Source organism: Apostichopus japonicus, chromosome 6 (assembly GCF_037975245.1).
Source record: "Apostichopus japonicus isolate 1M-3 chromosome 6, ASM3797524v1, whole genome shotgun sequence".
NCBI lineage: Eukaryota > Metazoa > Echinodermata > Holothuroidea > Aspidochirotida > Stichopodidae > Apostichopus > Apostichopus japonicus.
This window is the reverse complement of record NC_092566.1, coordinates 4,954,882-4,969,940: the sequence shown is the minus strand read 5'-3', so window position 1 is coordinate 4,969,940 and position 15,059 is coordinate 4,954,882. Positions and strand designations below refer to the sequence as shown.

The following is a 15,059-nucleotide window of genomic DNA, read 5'->3' as shown; positions in this document are numbered from 1 at the left end:
TCAAATATATACGTCTAGTGTTAACCGTTGTGGAAGTTATATAAGGCTTATTAACACCGATTAACATAGGGATCTATGAGGCGTGAAGTGCTTTAGTCCCCGGGATCCTGCTTACATTTTACTTGTTTCGATGATAGGCTGAATCGCCCAGAACGAAACAGAACAATGCATAACAAGTTTTTTTTTATAAACGAATGAAGAAGAAATAAATAAACAGAAAATTTGAATCTTTTTGTGTCAGCCTTGTAGCAAAAAAGCGCATTGCACTTTAATATTCTGAGTTCATACTTTTATTTCCTTAATTGTCTGGCCAGGTTTCGCATGCGAATTGTTTGAATACAACTCTATACAAATAGTCTACCGTATAAATGCGTTTCGACATAACTTGCCCTTGAACAGAACAAAGGCAATATAGACTGTATACAATCGTATACACGTGATACGAGTGTACATATACATGTATTACGCGTGAAACCTGCAACTAACCGTCATCAAATCGGATCTTTCCTCAATTTTCTGAGACTTTCTGTGGAGTTAATGTGTAATCAGTAGCTTCACGTATATTCAGTGAAAAGGCATTTTTCTCTATTATGTGATATAACTTAGAGAGGTTTTATAGTCATTAAAGAATAGTGAACTACAATGACGTTACAGGATGACATGTCGTAAACAGCAGAGTGCGGAACAGTTTACTTTCTACACAGTCCGGGAAAGCCGGAACGGTATCATTTGGTAAGTAAAATGTGCTTTTTATGCCATTTTCTTTATTAAATATGTCTGTTGACAAGTTGAAGGAGCTGAGAGGGAGATAAATCTGCATGGGATGGCGTGGAGGGGACAGGGGACCCTTCAGTATCCAGGGTAAATCTGTCTAGTCTTGTCGAAGGTGTTAGGGTGAAGAAGAGGGGCGGGTGGATAATTGCTTCAAACGTAAGACTGTAAATTCTCTAGGCGTATGGTACTTTGACTTAGCTCGTGTCGCGGATATGTGTATGATGTGGGGAGGGAGGGGAGGGGAGGGAGGGGAGGGGAAGGGGAGAAAAGGGAACATCCTCCCGTGTAGTTACGGGATGCAAGTCCCATCATTATGTTGCATAGCAGTTTGTAAGATACATACTTGATCTTTATTTAGTATGGCATACGCCAAATCGTTCTGTAGGACTTGACGTCATGTAGTAGTGACCGATAATGACGCAGTGACGTAATTAAAAGTTTGTTCGCCTGTTAATTAATTACCTTTAATTGCAGGCCCTATAATCTTGCGGGAAAAATAGGTGGGAGAAGGATTCGGGCAATGCGGTGGGGGGGGGGGTGAGGGGTTGGTTAGTAGCGCATCTACATTTGAACTTAACCTACAAACAGCCCATATGTCATAACTTGAAATCTTTTCCTTTACGTGTAACCTATACGTAAAATCATAGTATCAATTTAATGCCCAAATTGATATCGCGTGTACAACGTATAAAGTCTCTGCAGTGGTTGCATATACTCAATATTGATAGGGTAATTCTTAACATGATTTGTATACAGAGAAACTCCAGTTAACCGTGAAGAAATAAGCTCATTTAGCAGTCTTGCTATAAATAAAAATGAAACAACTTTGGAAGCCACAAATTGGCTTAACTGTCAAGCCGACTTGACCACGATTCAAATAATTGCTAAATTACATTCAGTGTAGCCTAGTGTATATACCTGCACACTTAAAGTGATTGCCCGTTGCATGACATTACTGAAGGTGCGGTTAACAAAACCTACTCTTTATGAAAAAGTAAAAAACCCTTGAAAACATATTGTTTGTTACTTTACTTCTTTTTTTTTACTTTTTACAAAGATACGAAGTTTTTAATTGTAATTGTAATTGTGTATAGCCTAGCCGGAGTGTATAGCCTAGTGGTTAACGCCGGCGTCTCCCAGTCATGAGATCCCCGGTTCGATTCCCCGCCGACAGCAATGTGTGTCGTCTGGCAAGGGTGTTGTTCAATAACAACTTCCCGACATGGACGTTAAATGGATGTGTGCCGAGAGATTGGCTTCGGTCAGCTTGCGAGTCTACAAGCCTCCATGGCTTCTTTCGCGAGTTCCTGCTTGCGGGAAGATCATATATACATACAATAAAATTGACTGATTAAATTCAGGGCAGTATGATAATATATATATATATATATATGATTTTTATCAAGCATCAACATTATACTTGAAGCTATGCTAAGTAAATAAATGACGAAAAATGTACATCTCATTTAATTTTAAAGCACGTAGTAAAACCATTGATAAGCTGGTTAAAACCGTTTTGCCATGAAATCGTCATAGACCGTGACTATGTTATCATTTCTTACCATCAATAATTACCGTCACCTTCGAGGCGCCATATGTCTATCCTGTTTATATAGTTATACTGGTATATACTTATGAAAATATATCCAGGAACGAATTTTCATATTTCAATGGGTCGGGGGAAAACTTCTCTACAATTGTATATATAGTTGTGACATTTTCTTTGACCGGAGACCAATTCTGATTAATATTGAGTTGGCCAAGGAAAAACAACTCAATCACCATTATTCGTCTAGAGATATAGGCCTACTTGTGAGCAAGGGCGGCGGAACCCACGACGCGAGGGGTGAGGGGGGGGTCACCCGTCCTTCATACAGTTTGGTAACGAGAAAGTACTCTTTTGTTATTCCAAAGGTATTCTTTATACTTGCAAAATTAAGAAAACTGTCAAATTAGAAAGTGTCGTTTTGTCGACAAAACAAATTTAGAGACTTAAATTTGTGTCACGGATTGCACGGAGTGTCCATTTTGTCGAGGTCCTCACGTTTGTCCCCCCACCCCACCCCCATCCCTTTGGACATTCATCCGTCGCCCCTGACAAGCTACAACAGTACAAAATAAGTTCAAGTGTACATGCGTTTCTGTTTTATCTTGTTTGCATATATTTCCACTGTTCGATTATTTCGTTTACACGACACAAACATATCATACACGAACTGAATGTGTACGTGTAATGAATGTGTGGTAGGCTGCAACAACAACATGATTAACCATGCATTAGTTAACCGTTCTACATCATCTCTTCATATATGTGTTTAAATCTCTTGACCTTTGAGGACGGTTAAGTACTTTGTGTAAAAATGCCTTAAAGGCAGACGCTCTTTCTATGTAAGTGGAACCTTTGAATAACATTGGAGATTCTTCTGATCCTTTTGAATAGGTTTTATACTTTATGCGAAAATATAAGCACCCATAAATACATACATCGCTTAGCTGTCGAATATGCAGATAACATATGGTGTTCCCACGCAGTAACAGCGTAACATAAAAAAAATGTCGCACCACAATTAAACGATCCATTGACTTACAAACTAAACTCGTGGCTTTCAAGACCCGCCAAAGCATATAAGTTTTCAACTGGCATATCCTATACCTATATCAAATCAGTGATAACTGAGATCTTGGCCTCTCATTGCAAAGTTCCATATATCATGACGGTTTATATTTTGATCTATATGAAGGGGAGCAAGTTTAGCGTACTGAACCCCAACCATTCCGTCTGCTCGCTTGGATTATAATATCAACATTTAACCAAAGAATTGCTAAAATGGTTTATATAACCTTCAATCCTCTGCATTTTCACACCATCTGTACTTTAAATTATGCTCTTTCACAAAAGGGCAGAAAAAAACATACAATGATGGTAACTGATAATATGCTAAAACAACATTAGGTTAGTTTGACTCTTTGTCCAAACTGGTTAACTTTTCGAGCGGATGCACACTACTCTAATTATAGAGTGGTACCTTAAAAAAGGGGGTGGAGGGCGGGGGACGGAGGGGGGGGGTTAAGTATCTATATTCCTTATGGGATGCGGAGTATTCATGAAATAAAGTCATTTATGGTTCCAGACTTTTGGCACTTTGCCAGCTGAAAGCAATTATGAAAAGCAGAAGAAAGGTCGAACAATTTTCTACAAGGCAGACTTAGGTCATTTATATAGCCTACTTAGGACGTGCACGTCCCCTCCCCACCCCTCCCTAACCCTCCCCGACCCCATCCAAAGAGGTGAGGGGAAGACAACTTCGCTTAATATCATGTTTTACACTACAGTAATGTTATAGTTATAAGAGGATTGCCAGTTCGTTACATGTGTCTTTGCCTTACTGCGTCAGTTTGTCTGAGAAATCATTTATAGTTTGTCTCTTAAGTGTAGAAATAAACCGTGTTGTTAATGAAAATAAAGACTGTGTCACAACACGTTAAACTTTGTGTATATTTTTGGCAAATCCATTTGCGGATAACACCTCTGTCAAGGTAAACAAACAAAGTATAAAGAATGAGATATACAGTACATAGCAGCCTCTTCAAATGCATGCACTATTGGGGGGGGGGGGGGGGTTGATGACAGTTTTAGACTTTCTCAAGTCTGCGCTCCTGGGAATGAAGAAATAAATTATCGTGACAACACGATACCTGCAAGCAACTAATAACAAATGCTATACATCAGATTATTACTTTCCCGACCGGGAGAAAGAGAGAGAGAAAAAGAGAGAGGGGGGGGGGGGCGGCGGGAGAGAGAAACATGTGTTGTGAGTTCGTATCACTTAAATAAATGATTTTGCGCATTCGAGCAGGGAGGAAACAACACGAACGCGGAAAGATTTGAAAAATTCTAAAATTAACTTTTGCTATATTTATCACCCTTTCAGATCATTACACATATAGCCACTGTAATTTGTATTGAAGAATACTTTTCTCACTATTTCGAGGACACAATTTACAGGTTTTTTTCTTTGTGGGAGGGGTGGAGGGGGGGGGGGGTAAAAGCTCCATAGCTCACAATTCATGTTCGATTGAGTAACGCATGAATTACACGTTGTACTTTCATTTAATGCTTTTATTTCCAGTGCATTATATATGAAAACAAGGTTGACATCAGAATTTGCAATTTTAAAATTGACACGGGGTGTTTTGTATAATTCTTAAGATGATTTTAATCTAAAACATTCGTGCTGTTCCTTTTATTTCAGAGGATTTTGGTGTGTATGTCTGTGTGTGTGTGAAAACGGTAGGGAATAAACCAAGCGACGTGTTAAATATTTAATAGCCAATAAAAATTAACATTTATGTCGGAGCAATACTTTGTCTGAACGTTCCTTTAAATTTATTACTTACTTACAAAGTTGTATTATATATGTGTTTTATATCTATTTTAATAATAAAACATAATAAAAAATATAAAAAACTGTAATATTTTCACATATACTTAATAAGATAATTGACACTACAAATCTTAGGCCATTAATTTTTCAACGCATTTGCAAAAAAAAAAGTAACTCCATTGGTTTTCCAGGAAAATGTGATAAAATTTCTCGGTGAGTTCAACGACCAGCAGTGCGTAAAATATTGAAAAGCGATTCGAACAATTAGCGCTGTGTGACAAATATTGCTCGTATGTGTTCACATTTGCAAGCGCTACACTTACAGACCACAGTGTGTGTTCATCACTTAGTTCAGTACATAGTAATGACACGTTAATCGTCAAGGGGTGGGGTGGTTAAGTGGGGGAGGCAGGGGTTAATCAGTACCTCGCCCTTATGACAGTAACGTACACAGAATGTCAAAGGTATTAAGGAGGTGATGGGGTAGAATTCTACCCCCCTCCCACCTTCCCCGACTGATTTAGGTAGCGGCATGACCCTTCTTGCAAGAGCGTCCTGAGTCCGTAGAGACGGTCTAATTCTTCTTCGTCTTAATGTAATAAAATCCCTGACGAAACGTCCCCACCCCTCCCCCGACTAACAATGGAGGTGGGGGACGGGGAAATGACCCATCATTGTCTTCTCTGCGCTCACGCTACTGCCTCGTGGGACTGTACTCATACTTCGGACATTTTGTAAAACTATAGTATACCAATGTAGGACTGTATATTCGTACACTCTCTTATAGAGCTTTGTACTCGTTATTATACTCATACCAAGGGTACTCTATCTTGTACCCGCCCATTTGGATTTGTACAAGTACTTGGAACATATTTGGAAACCATTTCAGACACTCGTGTACTCAAGCATAGAGCCTTGTACTCGAACAAATACTCATTAACAAGGTGGATATTATTTTGTACTCGTACTCTTTCCCGTACTACAAGGCGGGGGTGGGGTGGAGGGAGGGAGGGGGAACTCGAAGGAAGACTATGTAAGGGGAAGACTACAGTGTCACGTCACAATGAAGGTGATAATTATGCGGGTTTATCGGATCAAATCGTATTATGCGCGTATTGTTATATGCTATCACGTGTAACATGTTAATACAGAAAACTATGCATAAACGCTATCATATCAAAGCACCATATAGTAACAGTGCTGCTGTTATTTTCTACACACTATATACATATTCTGCAGTTTTCCCTTCATTGACATAACTGCCAGACATTGAGTACTAATCATATTGAAACAATAACATGATTCACTGAACACAAATACTAAAGCGAAACGTTATGAAAGGTGTCAAAGTTAATCGTGAGTAAAACATTTTTTCCGAACTTCGTAAGGTATATTTGAAGGTCAAACTTTTAACAGCCTTTAATTTTAGAAGATCACTTAAGGACAATTCGAAATTGTTGGTATGCCACAGTTGAATAAAGAGGGGGAACAAAGTGATTGATCACTGTCATCAATAATTACTCCATCGAAGCGTATATAGACGGCATGTCGAAGGGTCCATAACGACTGCTTATATGTAAGCGAATTTGGTATAACATGCAGCCAGTGAAACGCTTTCATTTATAAGATTCGTTTGTCAACGCGTCATCGAAGTTCGGCAACGCGTAACAATTTTTTGTTTATGTTTTTTTTTCTTCTCGAGAACGCGTCGTAGAAATTGGAGAACGTGTATCATAATATAATCCACACTACTGCATTCTTGTAAGCCAAGGTAATGTAGAATTTCGTGTGTACCGTATTTAGTTCTTGTGTAAAGTAAACTACAATAAAGTGAAGCTTTATGCAGTTGTTATTCCCGCGGGACAACGTTCTCGTAGCTTCTAGATTGGAAACATTGTTTCATTTATTATTTTGTTGAATTTTCAAGTGACACGTTGTCGAATTTTCGTCGAGCCCTCATGCTTGAAAAACTTCGTATCTCATGAATGAAAAACCTTAAATTGTTTGGCTGTTGCGAGTATATAAACCCGGTCCGTTATATGTCCCGGTTGGCTTGCCATAGGCGTAAGAAGGACATCACATTGACCATTACATACAATGTGCATATTAAAGGATTGGTTCAGTTGTCATACATGTTTATGTTATATGAAAGAGGACAATAAAAGAAACACAATGGTGAAAAAACTGTTCAATATCTTTTTCGGTTAAAGAGATATTCAAGTGTAAAGTTTTATCAGATTGTGTAGAAACTGCTGAAATCTGACTAGCTGTGATGTCAAATCCTCACATTCCTGAAAAGTCTTTGTTTTTTTTCTAAATATTTTGTGAGATTTCATGACTTTCAACCAAAAGATATGTCAGGAGATCTCATATTTGTCAAAGAAAGTATTTGAGATTAAACATCTGAAGAATTTTTGATTATATTATTTTCAAATGTGTTAAAAAATGTAAATAATTTTTAAAGAAATATATTCACACATGTTAAGGAAGTGAGGATGTGACATCACACCCTCACAGTTAGTCTTTCTACACCAGTCATTTTCAAAGAAATTTTGATATCTTCATAGTGTCATATCTCCTTAATAGAGCATGCCATCATGATAGTTTCTCCACTGTTCTTTTTGTCTTTTTGTGCTCTTTCATACAAAATAGACATGTCAAACACCTGAACCAATCCTTTAAACAAGACGTTGTGATGAATGCTGTTTTCTTTTCTCAGAGGTTTAAATATCTGGAAATTATCTTTCCTACGAGATACAGTAACTAATATACATGTACCAATTTTTTTGTAAATCGTCGATGCGATGCCTCTTCTACACCTCCGTAGAACTCTAACTAGTGAAAGTTACACGCGATGAGATGTCAAAGTGTGTCATGGAGTTAACGTTCAAGTCTGTTTCCGTTTTTGCACATTCCAGGAAGTCACATTAAATCCACACGAGCCTCATATTTATTGTGTGGAATGGCGGGCGAATTCCATTACCAGAGATAAGTACATTTCGCAGTAAATTTACCACGATATGATGACATTAACTAAATGTTACAAAAATATGAAACATATATATATATATATATATATATATATATATATATATAGGAATAACGGAAAAACTGTTAAACAACTATGCTGCATTTAGAGAAAGGCTGGATCTCGAGTGAGATACAATAATTGAATTAGGTAAGTGATTGGAAGTAAAACAGCCAATGTTTGGTTTTTGCAGAGCTTTCGAGCAAAACTAGCTCTTCTTCAGTGCATGATCACCGAAAGTGACAAGGAGTAGCAGGAATTGAAACTGTTTTATAGAGAAGATGTCGGCATGGTTGTAGTCAACCGTATAAATGCGTTTATATATATATATATATATATATATATATATTTATATATTTATATAGAGAATAGAATGTTAAAATTAGAATTAAGGCAACAAATCTCCACAAGAATGAGGATCAATAACAGTGAAACATTAAACTATATATGTGGATCACAATTTTAAATTGGTTTTGTTATTGGTATAAAGGTTACAGAGCAGGCAAATTTCTGGCGTGACATAGATCTTAAATTGGACTATACACATAAAGTAATTTGATCTGTGATGGTTTATTACATACTGCCCATATAATCTGATTACAACACACGGCGACGGTTTAGATCTATTATCAATCTATTTGATCTATCTTTTCATCTCTTTTCAATCTTTCCCGAGTGTCAGACTACTTACTTGATGATCTGGCACGAGGTATGTGTCTTACTAACACGAGGCGTATTTAGAGCCAGTTCGAGCTCCGGGAAATAATTGTGTCACCGGGCTCCTGAGTGAAGCCGTCACTTCCCCCTAAGGAACTATGAAATAAGAATACATTATTTTCTTGAACCCGTTCCTTATTTACCCAGACACCCCCACCCCCTTATTGGCCCATGACCCGTTGATAAAGAGTTCCTTTCTCTATAAAGGAACTCTACGTTGATATAGCACATGGCGCCCTCTCCACTAGCCTTACTAACTAACTCACTTTACTGATGTCATAGCTGAGATGGCACAGTTTCGAGTGGGTATGTAGGTAGTCTATTGGAAGATATACGAGGAGGGGATTGGTGGGACACCAATGTATTATACAGAATCAACGTGCACCTAACCCCACCGGCTCCCACCCGACCTAAAGACTGAAATGTCTCATGAAAATGCAATACCAAGTAAGTGAACGTGGAATGTTTTGTAAAAGGAAAGAAAATATAAAACAACATTCTATATCTTCAAATATAGTCGAGGGAGTTTTTATTTTTTTTAGTTAGACTGACAGTCTCTCATTGCGACACACGAGAGTATGTATCGGTGCTTTTCATTGTAACCAGAAACCTCCAAGCTTTAAAGGAGTGTTCACGTATTTTAAAGGGAGAAATAATCAGCACCTCATGTTAGTTGAAATACGTCAGTATCATTTCTAATTCGAGGTATTATACGGCGGCGGTCATAAGTTAACATGCGAGATGTAGAGGTTATCCATGTAAACATAGAACGACATCTCGACATATATTGAATTTTTGTCGAGATACCGAGTTTTATGCTAATTTGACATCTCGGTAAAATTTGTCAAAATGTCAAAGATGACATGTTACACGTAAGTCGACATCTCGACAAAATGTTGATATTTGTCGATTTTTCCATTTTTCAACTTACTTTCTACTGTTGCCAGATGCTTTCACAGAATATCAACAAATGTGATTTTTTTCTTTGTTTTCATGTTATATCCAATGCAATATTCTATGAGGGTGTGGTTTTGAACCCAAAATGTAGACAATTTCAATGCAGCGATTCTATTTACGCTATCAGATCCAACCGACCGACAATATCCCTTTAAAGCCGACTAGATGATCGATGGCATACAGATGTAAAATGTTCTCAATTGCTTCAAAAATAACGGAAGGAGATGAGATATAACATTGTATGGAATTATTACCGAGTACACGTCGTCAGAGACCTCGCTATTAACCATAAATCGTCCGTTATTATTGATACATAAACAAGTCCCGATGTTGGCCTCGGTCTGTCTTTTGCGGAAGTAATAGGAACTTTTCATGTTCACAATGCCATGCAGTCATTTTAGGAGAGACAATAAAAAAAAATCCCGAAAAGATAGGAAAACGCATATGTTTTAATAAATATACGCCAGCATTGAGATACGCCAGTATTGTACACGCTGCATGTTACAGTCAACTTCTATATTATCTATGACTATTCACATATGCAATACTTCATATTACGTAGATATGCGTGTATGGCAGTTAGCTCACTGTATTATAATGCTCAGACTTTCTGTATATGAGCACTTCGGTCATGCATGTGCTGAAATGCAAAATGAAACATTCTCACTTTCCACTGATTTCTGCATATTCGAACATCGGAATACGGATAACGATCAGTTCAGAGGCTCGAATGTTGCTTAAACTGAACATGATTACGGATGCGGATTTTGAAATAACATTTTACCAATCGGATAGGTGTCCAAAATTTGTATTCGTTACGTCAAGTTTTAAAATGCACTGAACTTACATATGAAGACAAATAAGTTATAGGAAAATACTTTAAGGGATAAAATTTAAGGGATAAAATTAATCGTGATTGTTATCGACCGTTAAAATCCATTCTTTAGATTTTGTGAATTAACCATCTCACTCAGATGTCGGGCTCTGTATTACAGACGTATAGCAGACGATATATAGCCTTACGTACATGCATGGAAGGTAGGCCACAGAGATCCAGCAGTTCCTCAATCTAGCACTTTTATTTACAGTTTTCCGAAAATATATGCAACCTCACACAAGCTACCCCAATCCAATTCAATTTACCCACAGTCACCCCTTAAATCACTCACCCATCTCATTTCAACCTAACTCACTCACCCATCCCATTTCATCTCACCCACAAACTGCATCTATAAAACCTACCTATTTACCGACTCCAACCCACCCATCTAATTCACCCACTAACAGTACCCCGCTGAAGCCTACACACTATATACTCTAACCCCATCCCATGCCATCGTAGACCGACACTTCTATATAGCCTATCTGTAAAACTGTTTATATACTTGGCAATGAAGCTTCACGTGGAAGTAATGCCAATGCAACATATATATATCTTTGAAGAGAAATATACCGTATAGCATGTTAGGTAGTTCGTGTAAAACTGTTCTTTTATAATGGGTTTGCCACATATTTGTTATTGACAATTATTTTCGTCACGGCATATATATATTTAATGCTCCGCTGACTATTCCAGTAGCTAAAGGCTAAGCACTTACTTATATGACAATTTCTATACATTCCTGAATTACAGTACCGGTAACCCATGTGTAACGATTTTTCTTTCTACATCGTTAAGATATTAAAGATAAAGGTAATATTTCAGGCTTCATACATGGAAAGACAATATTTCGACTTCAGGGTGTTCACTTAATCACGGTATAACCTTCCAATGCATATTGATTTGTAATGTTAGGATGTGATATCCTATCCTTACGGAGAGCGATCAAGTGTTACCATAGTGACAAATTTCGGAGACAGATTGAACTTTCAGCCCGGGGACATGAAGTTTTGAAGAGACTAAAGGCATCTCTCAGGTATTGCTATCCAGCAACTCTTTATTACAAAAAAAGGCGGGGGGTGGGGGGGGGGGGGTTAGAGTGTACAGACTTCCATTTAAATTGGTTGATTTTACTTCACACTCGGTGGTTCAGAATGAGGTATTAATAACGTTTATCTGAATTTAGGAATAGTTAGTTATACAGTTTGAGTGATTTTAAAGGAACTCAGAAGTTTAACCATCACAGGTGTAGTTTTTTCGTGCCTACCTAAATAAGTCGGGAGTATTGTATTTAAAATTTAACCCCCCCCCCACCCCTCCCACCTTTGAAATCTTGTGTATATGTCACTGCTGACTTTATAGCCCCTTTAACAAATTTGAACAACTGACAGTAATTCTCCATTATACGATGCATGTTGATGATTGTCTGTCTGTATGTTGTGAAACTGTCAGCGGCATGCCTCACCTAACTTGATACCTTTTAATTCGAATTGGAGGTAAAAAAAATCATTATGTTGTTTTCTCGTTTCTCTCTCCCCCTCACTTACTGTATCGTACTCAGTGAATAACCGCGGCAAGTATATAAATTAGGATTTGTACATCAATACTATAGGCGCGCACGTAACTCAACGCTGATTGGTTCAGAACTATATATCTGTATATACTGTTCTGTCGTGTAACCCAGTGAGATATTTCTTACCTAGATTACATGTGACAGCTCACAGAAAAAACTCATTACACACTCCACCAAGAATTTCATAACAAAAAGAAAGAAAGATAGGGAAGAAAAAAGAACCCAAGGCCTTTAAAATGAACACTTCCATTGAAGTTGAAGGGAGTAAACGGTACAGTTACCCTACACGACCGTAATTTTCACTTAAACTACGTACGAAGATGAACATTATGACTTTGTAGTTTATGGTTGATATGGATGACTTTAAACGCTGACAAAAAATGGAACTTACAATGGTGACTATAGCGATGTCAAAATATCACTTAAAATAATTGTTGGCTGACTTGCTTTGATGATTACCTATAAGAGGTTGAGAGTTTCTCGTGTAGTGCTTAGTACTCGGTCGGTATTGATGAGCGGAGCAAAATTGATTTTAGTTATGAAAGAGAGAGGGAAAGAGAGAGAGACAAATATACTGCAAATTGACCAATATTCTCATCTTTTTTTTTACGAATGATGCAATCGAAGGTACCTAAAGGTTGCCATAGGTTTTGAAATGTCACAAACGCTCCAAGATATAAGCTAGATTTTTTTGTAAATGGCATCTTTTCTATTGTTATCTGGTTTGCGTCGTGATGTGGACATCTTTAAGAATAAAACTGACACTTCCTCTCTCGGTTGCCCTGGGAAATCCAAGACAGAATTTCAATGGCAGCATGTCTAGAGCCAATTCATCAATTAAGAAATGTACTGGAGGATGGACGAGATTTGCATTTGTAAGACAAAGACCATCAGGAGAGATTATCTCCAAACTGGAGGCAAGGAGATTATAGTAAGGCGTAAGAGATTGTATGTAAATAATAACAATCTCCGATCGAGAGATTATAAGATGGTTAAGAATGAGGCGCGTTTGGTGCGGTGGGTGGGACCAGTGGTAAGGTATGTGAGTTATATATAAAGGACACGGGACCCAGGCAAACGATTCATTGGAATGAATCATCAATTAAGGAAAGAAACACAATGAAGGATGAGAGAGAATACATTTAATGTGACAAAAGCTATCATAGAAGATGATCTTTCATTTGGAGACGAGAGGCAGCGGTGGGGTTGGGTGGGGTGCATGAGTGAGGCGTTAGAAATGAGAGTGATACGAGCGTGGGGGTGGGGGTGGGAGGGAAGGGTATTCGTGCGAAAGAGTGTAGGAGTGTGGTTATGGGAGGATGATGTTGGAGGTGAGGTGTAATAGTTGGGTAAAGGAACTTGTGGGGCCCATGTAAGAGAGAATACAGTGAAATCACGTCTATATAAGGCGTTCAACGAAAATAACTGCCGACTGAAGGCAGGTTGAGGGATATATGGTGATGGCGAAGGATGTGGGGGAGGGGTGGGGTCGCGTAGGAGCTTTAAAAAGGGCAGTGTGCGGTATATATGACGCTGATCACGAACTACCGTCGGTAAATCCGAACAGGCTGAAGATATAAATGAATCCCATCCCATCTGACAGTTTTGACGTCATACATTCAAAGTAATCACATTTATTTGGCATTAAATAATATTGATTAATTATAACATATATTGACATTCGGCCCCCTAAAATAAATCTGTATATGGGTGGGGGTGGGGGTGGGAGTGTGTTCCTTTATATACGTCTTTAAAACTTAAAAACGTATATATTTTTTTTTTAAATATGCACCTAGGCTCTTTCCAACCGACGAAGTGATCAGTAATTTTGATTTTGATTTTAGTCAATGCATGCAATATTTTACAGTTGACTACCGTTCGAAGGAGTATTTTCGACATATCTTTATTATAAAAGGCAAAAATTGACAGTCATATTTTACGCCTCTCGTTCAGTTCACTGTTTTTATAATATTTTTCTCGTGAGAGATTAACGATGATGAAAAAATTAAAGATGACAATATCTATAATTCGTCCATTCATCAAGTTTATTCTTGTTTTTTTTAATTTTTTATTGAGAAAAGGTATCTCCGTATGTTCGTTTGTCCCCTTGTAGAGATTCACCTTGTCATGGTAAAGATAAATATCTTTCTGTTACGATGATTGATAAGGATATTTATTCATGCTTGTGGTTTCTTAAAATAAACTAAGAATCATAACTCCTATATTAGAATAATATAAAATTTAGTGCTTTTTTATAAATGTTTTTATTGCCTCCAACAATAAAAACAAGTTACCACTTAGCATTGCTCATACATGATATACAGGTTGTTTTTTATTTTTATGGTTTTTTATTTATTTTGTTATTTTATAATTGTTGACGTATGGAGAAGGAATTGATTGTTATTCAAAAACAGGGAGTACTATCATTATTTGTTTTATATAGATTCGACCCTGTCTACTTTCGAAAAGAAATTACTAAGGATTATTAATATTTGTATGAGAAAAGATGTATCATAACAAGAAGAAGAAATATTACCATAAAAAACAAAGAGAGAAAAGAAAACAAGCATTGAAAACGAGAATTTGTCATTTTGCCCCCACCGATATAAGTAGGACTCAAGTCACACATGACGCGTCCTCTCAATACTGAAATATTGGCTGCGATTAATTTGTATGAAATAAGCAGGTCCGGGTTTTCATTTCATATTCCCAGAGATGTCTATCTTATTAGTTTCCAGTGTGCAT

The 15,059-nt window shown here is 37.5% G+C and overlaps 2 protein-coding genes across 7 annotated transcripts in view; one reads left to right on the top strand and one right to left on the bottom strand.

Annotated features, from left to right (window-relative positions):
• Positions 1 to 15,059, bottom strand: part of LOC139968756 (uncharacterized) — a 223,241-nt gene that overhangs the window by 41,324 nt on the left and 166,858 nt on the right. The window lies entirely within an intron of this gene.
• The window catches only part of LOC139968752 (uncharacterized), an 87,388-nt gene that overhangs the window by 9,791 nt on the left and 62,538 nt on the right, over positions 1 to 15,059 (top strand). For 2 of the 6 annotated variants that reach the window (XM_071973107.1, XM_071973103.1), the window contains exon 1: positions 276 to 732. The exons of the other annotated variants lie outside the window; for them this stretch is intronic. The gene's annotated coding sequence lies outside the window, so the exon portion shown is untranslated. Of the gene's footprint in view, positions 1 to 275; positions 733 to 15,059 lie in introns of those variants that run through there. 6 annotated transcript variants of the gene reach the window in all.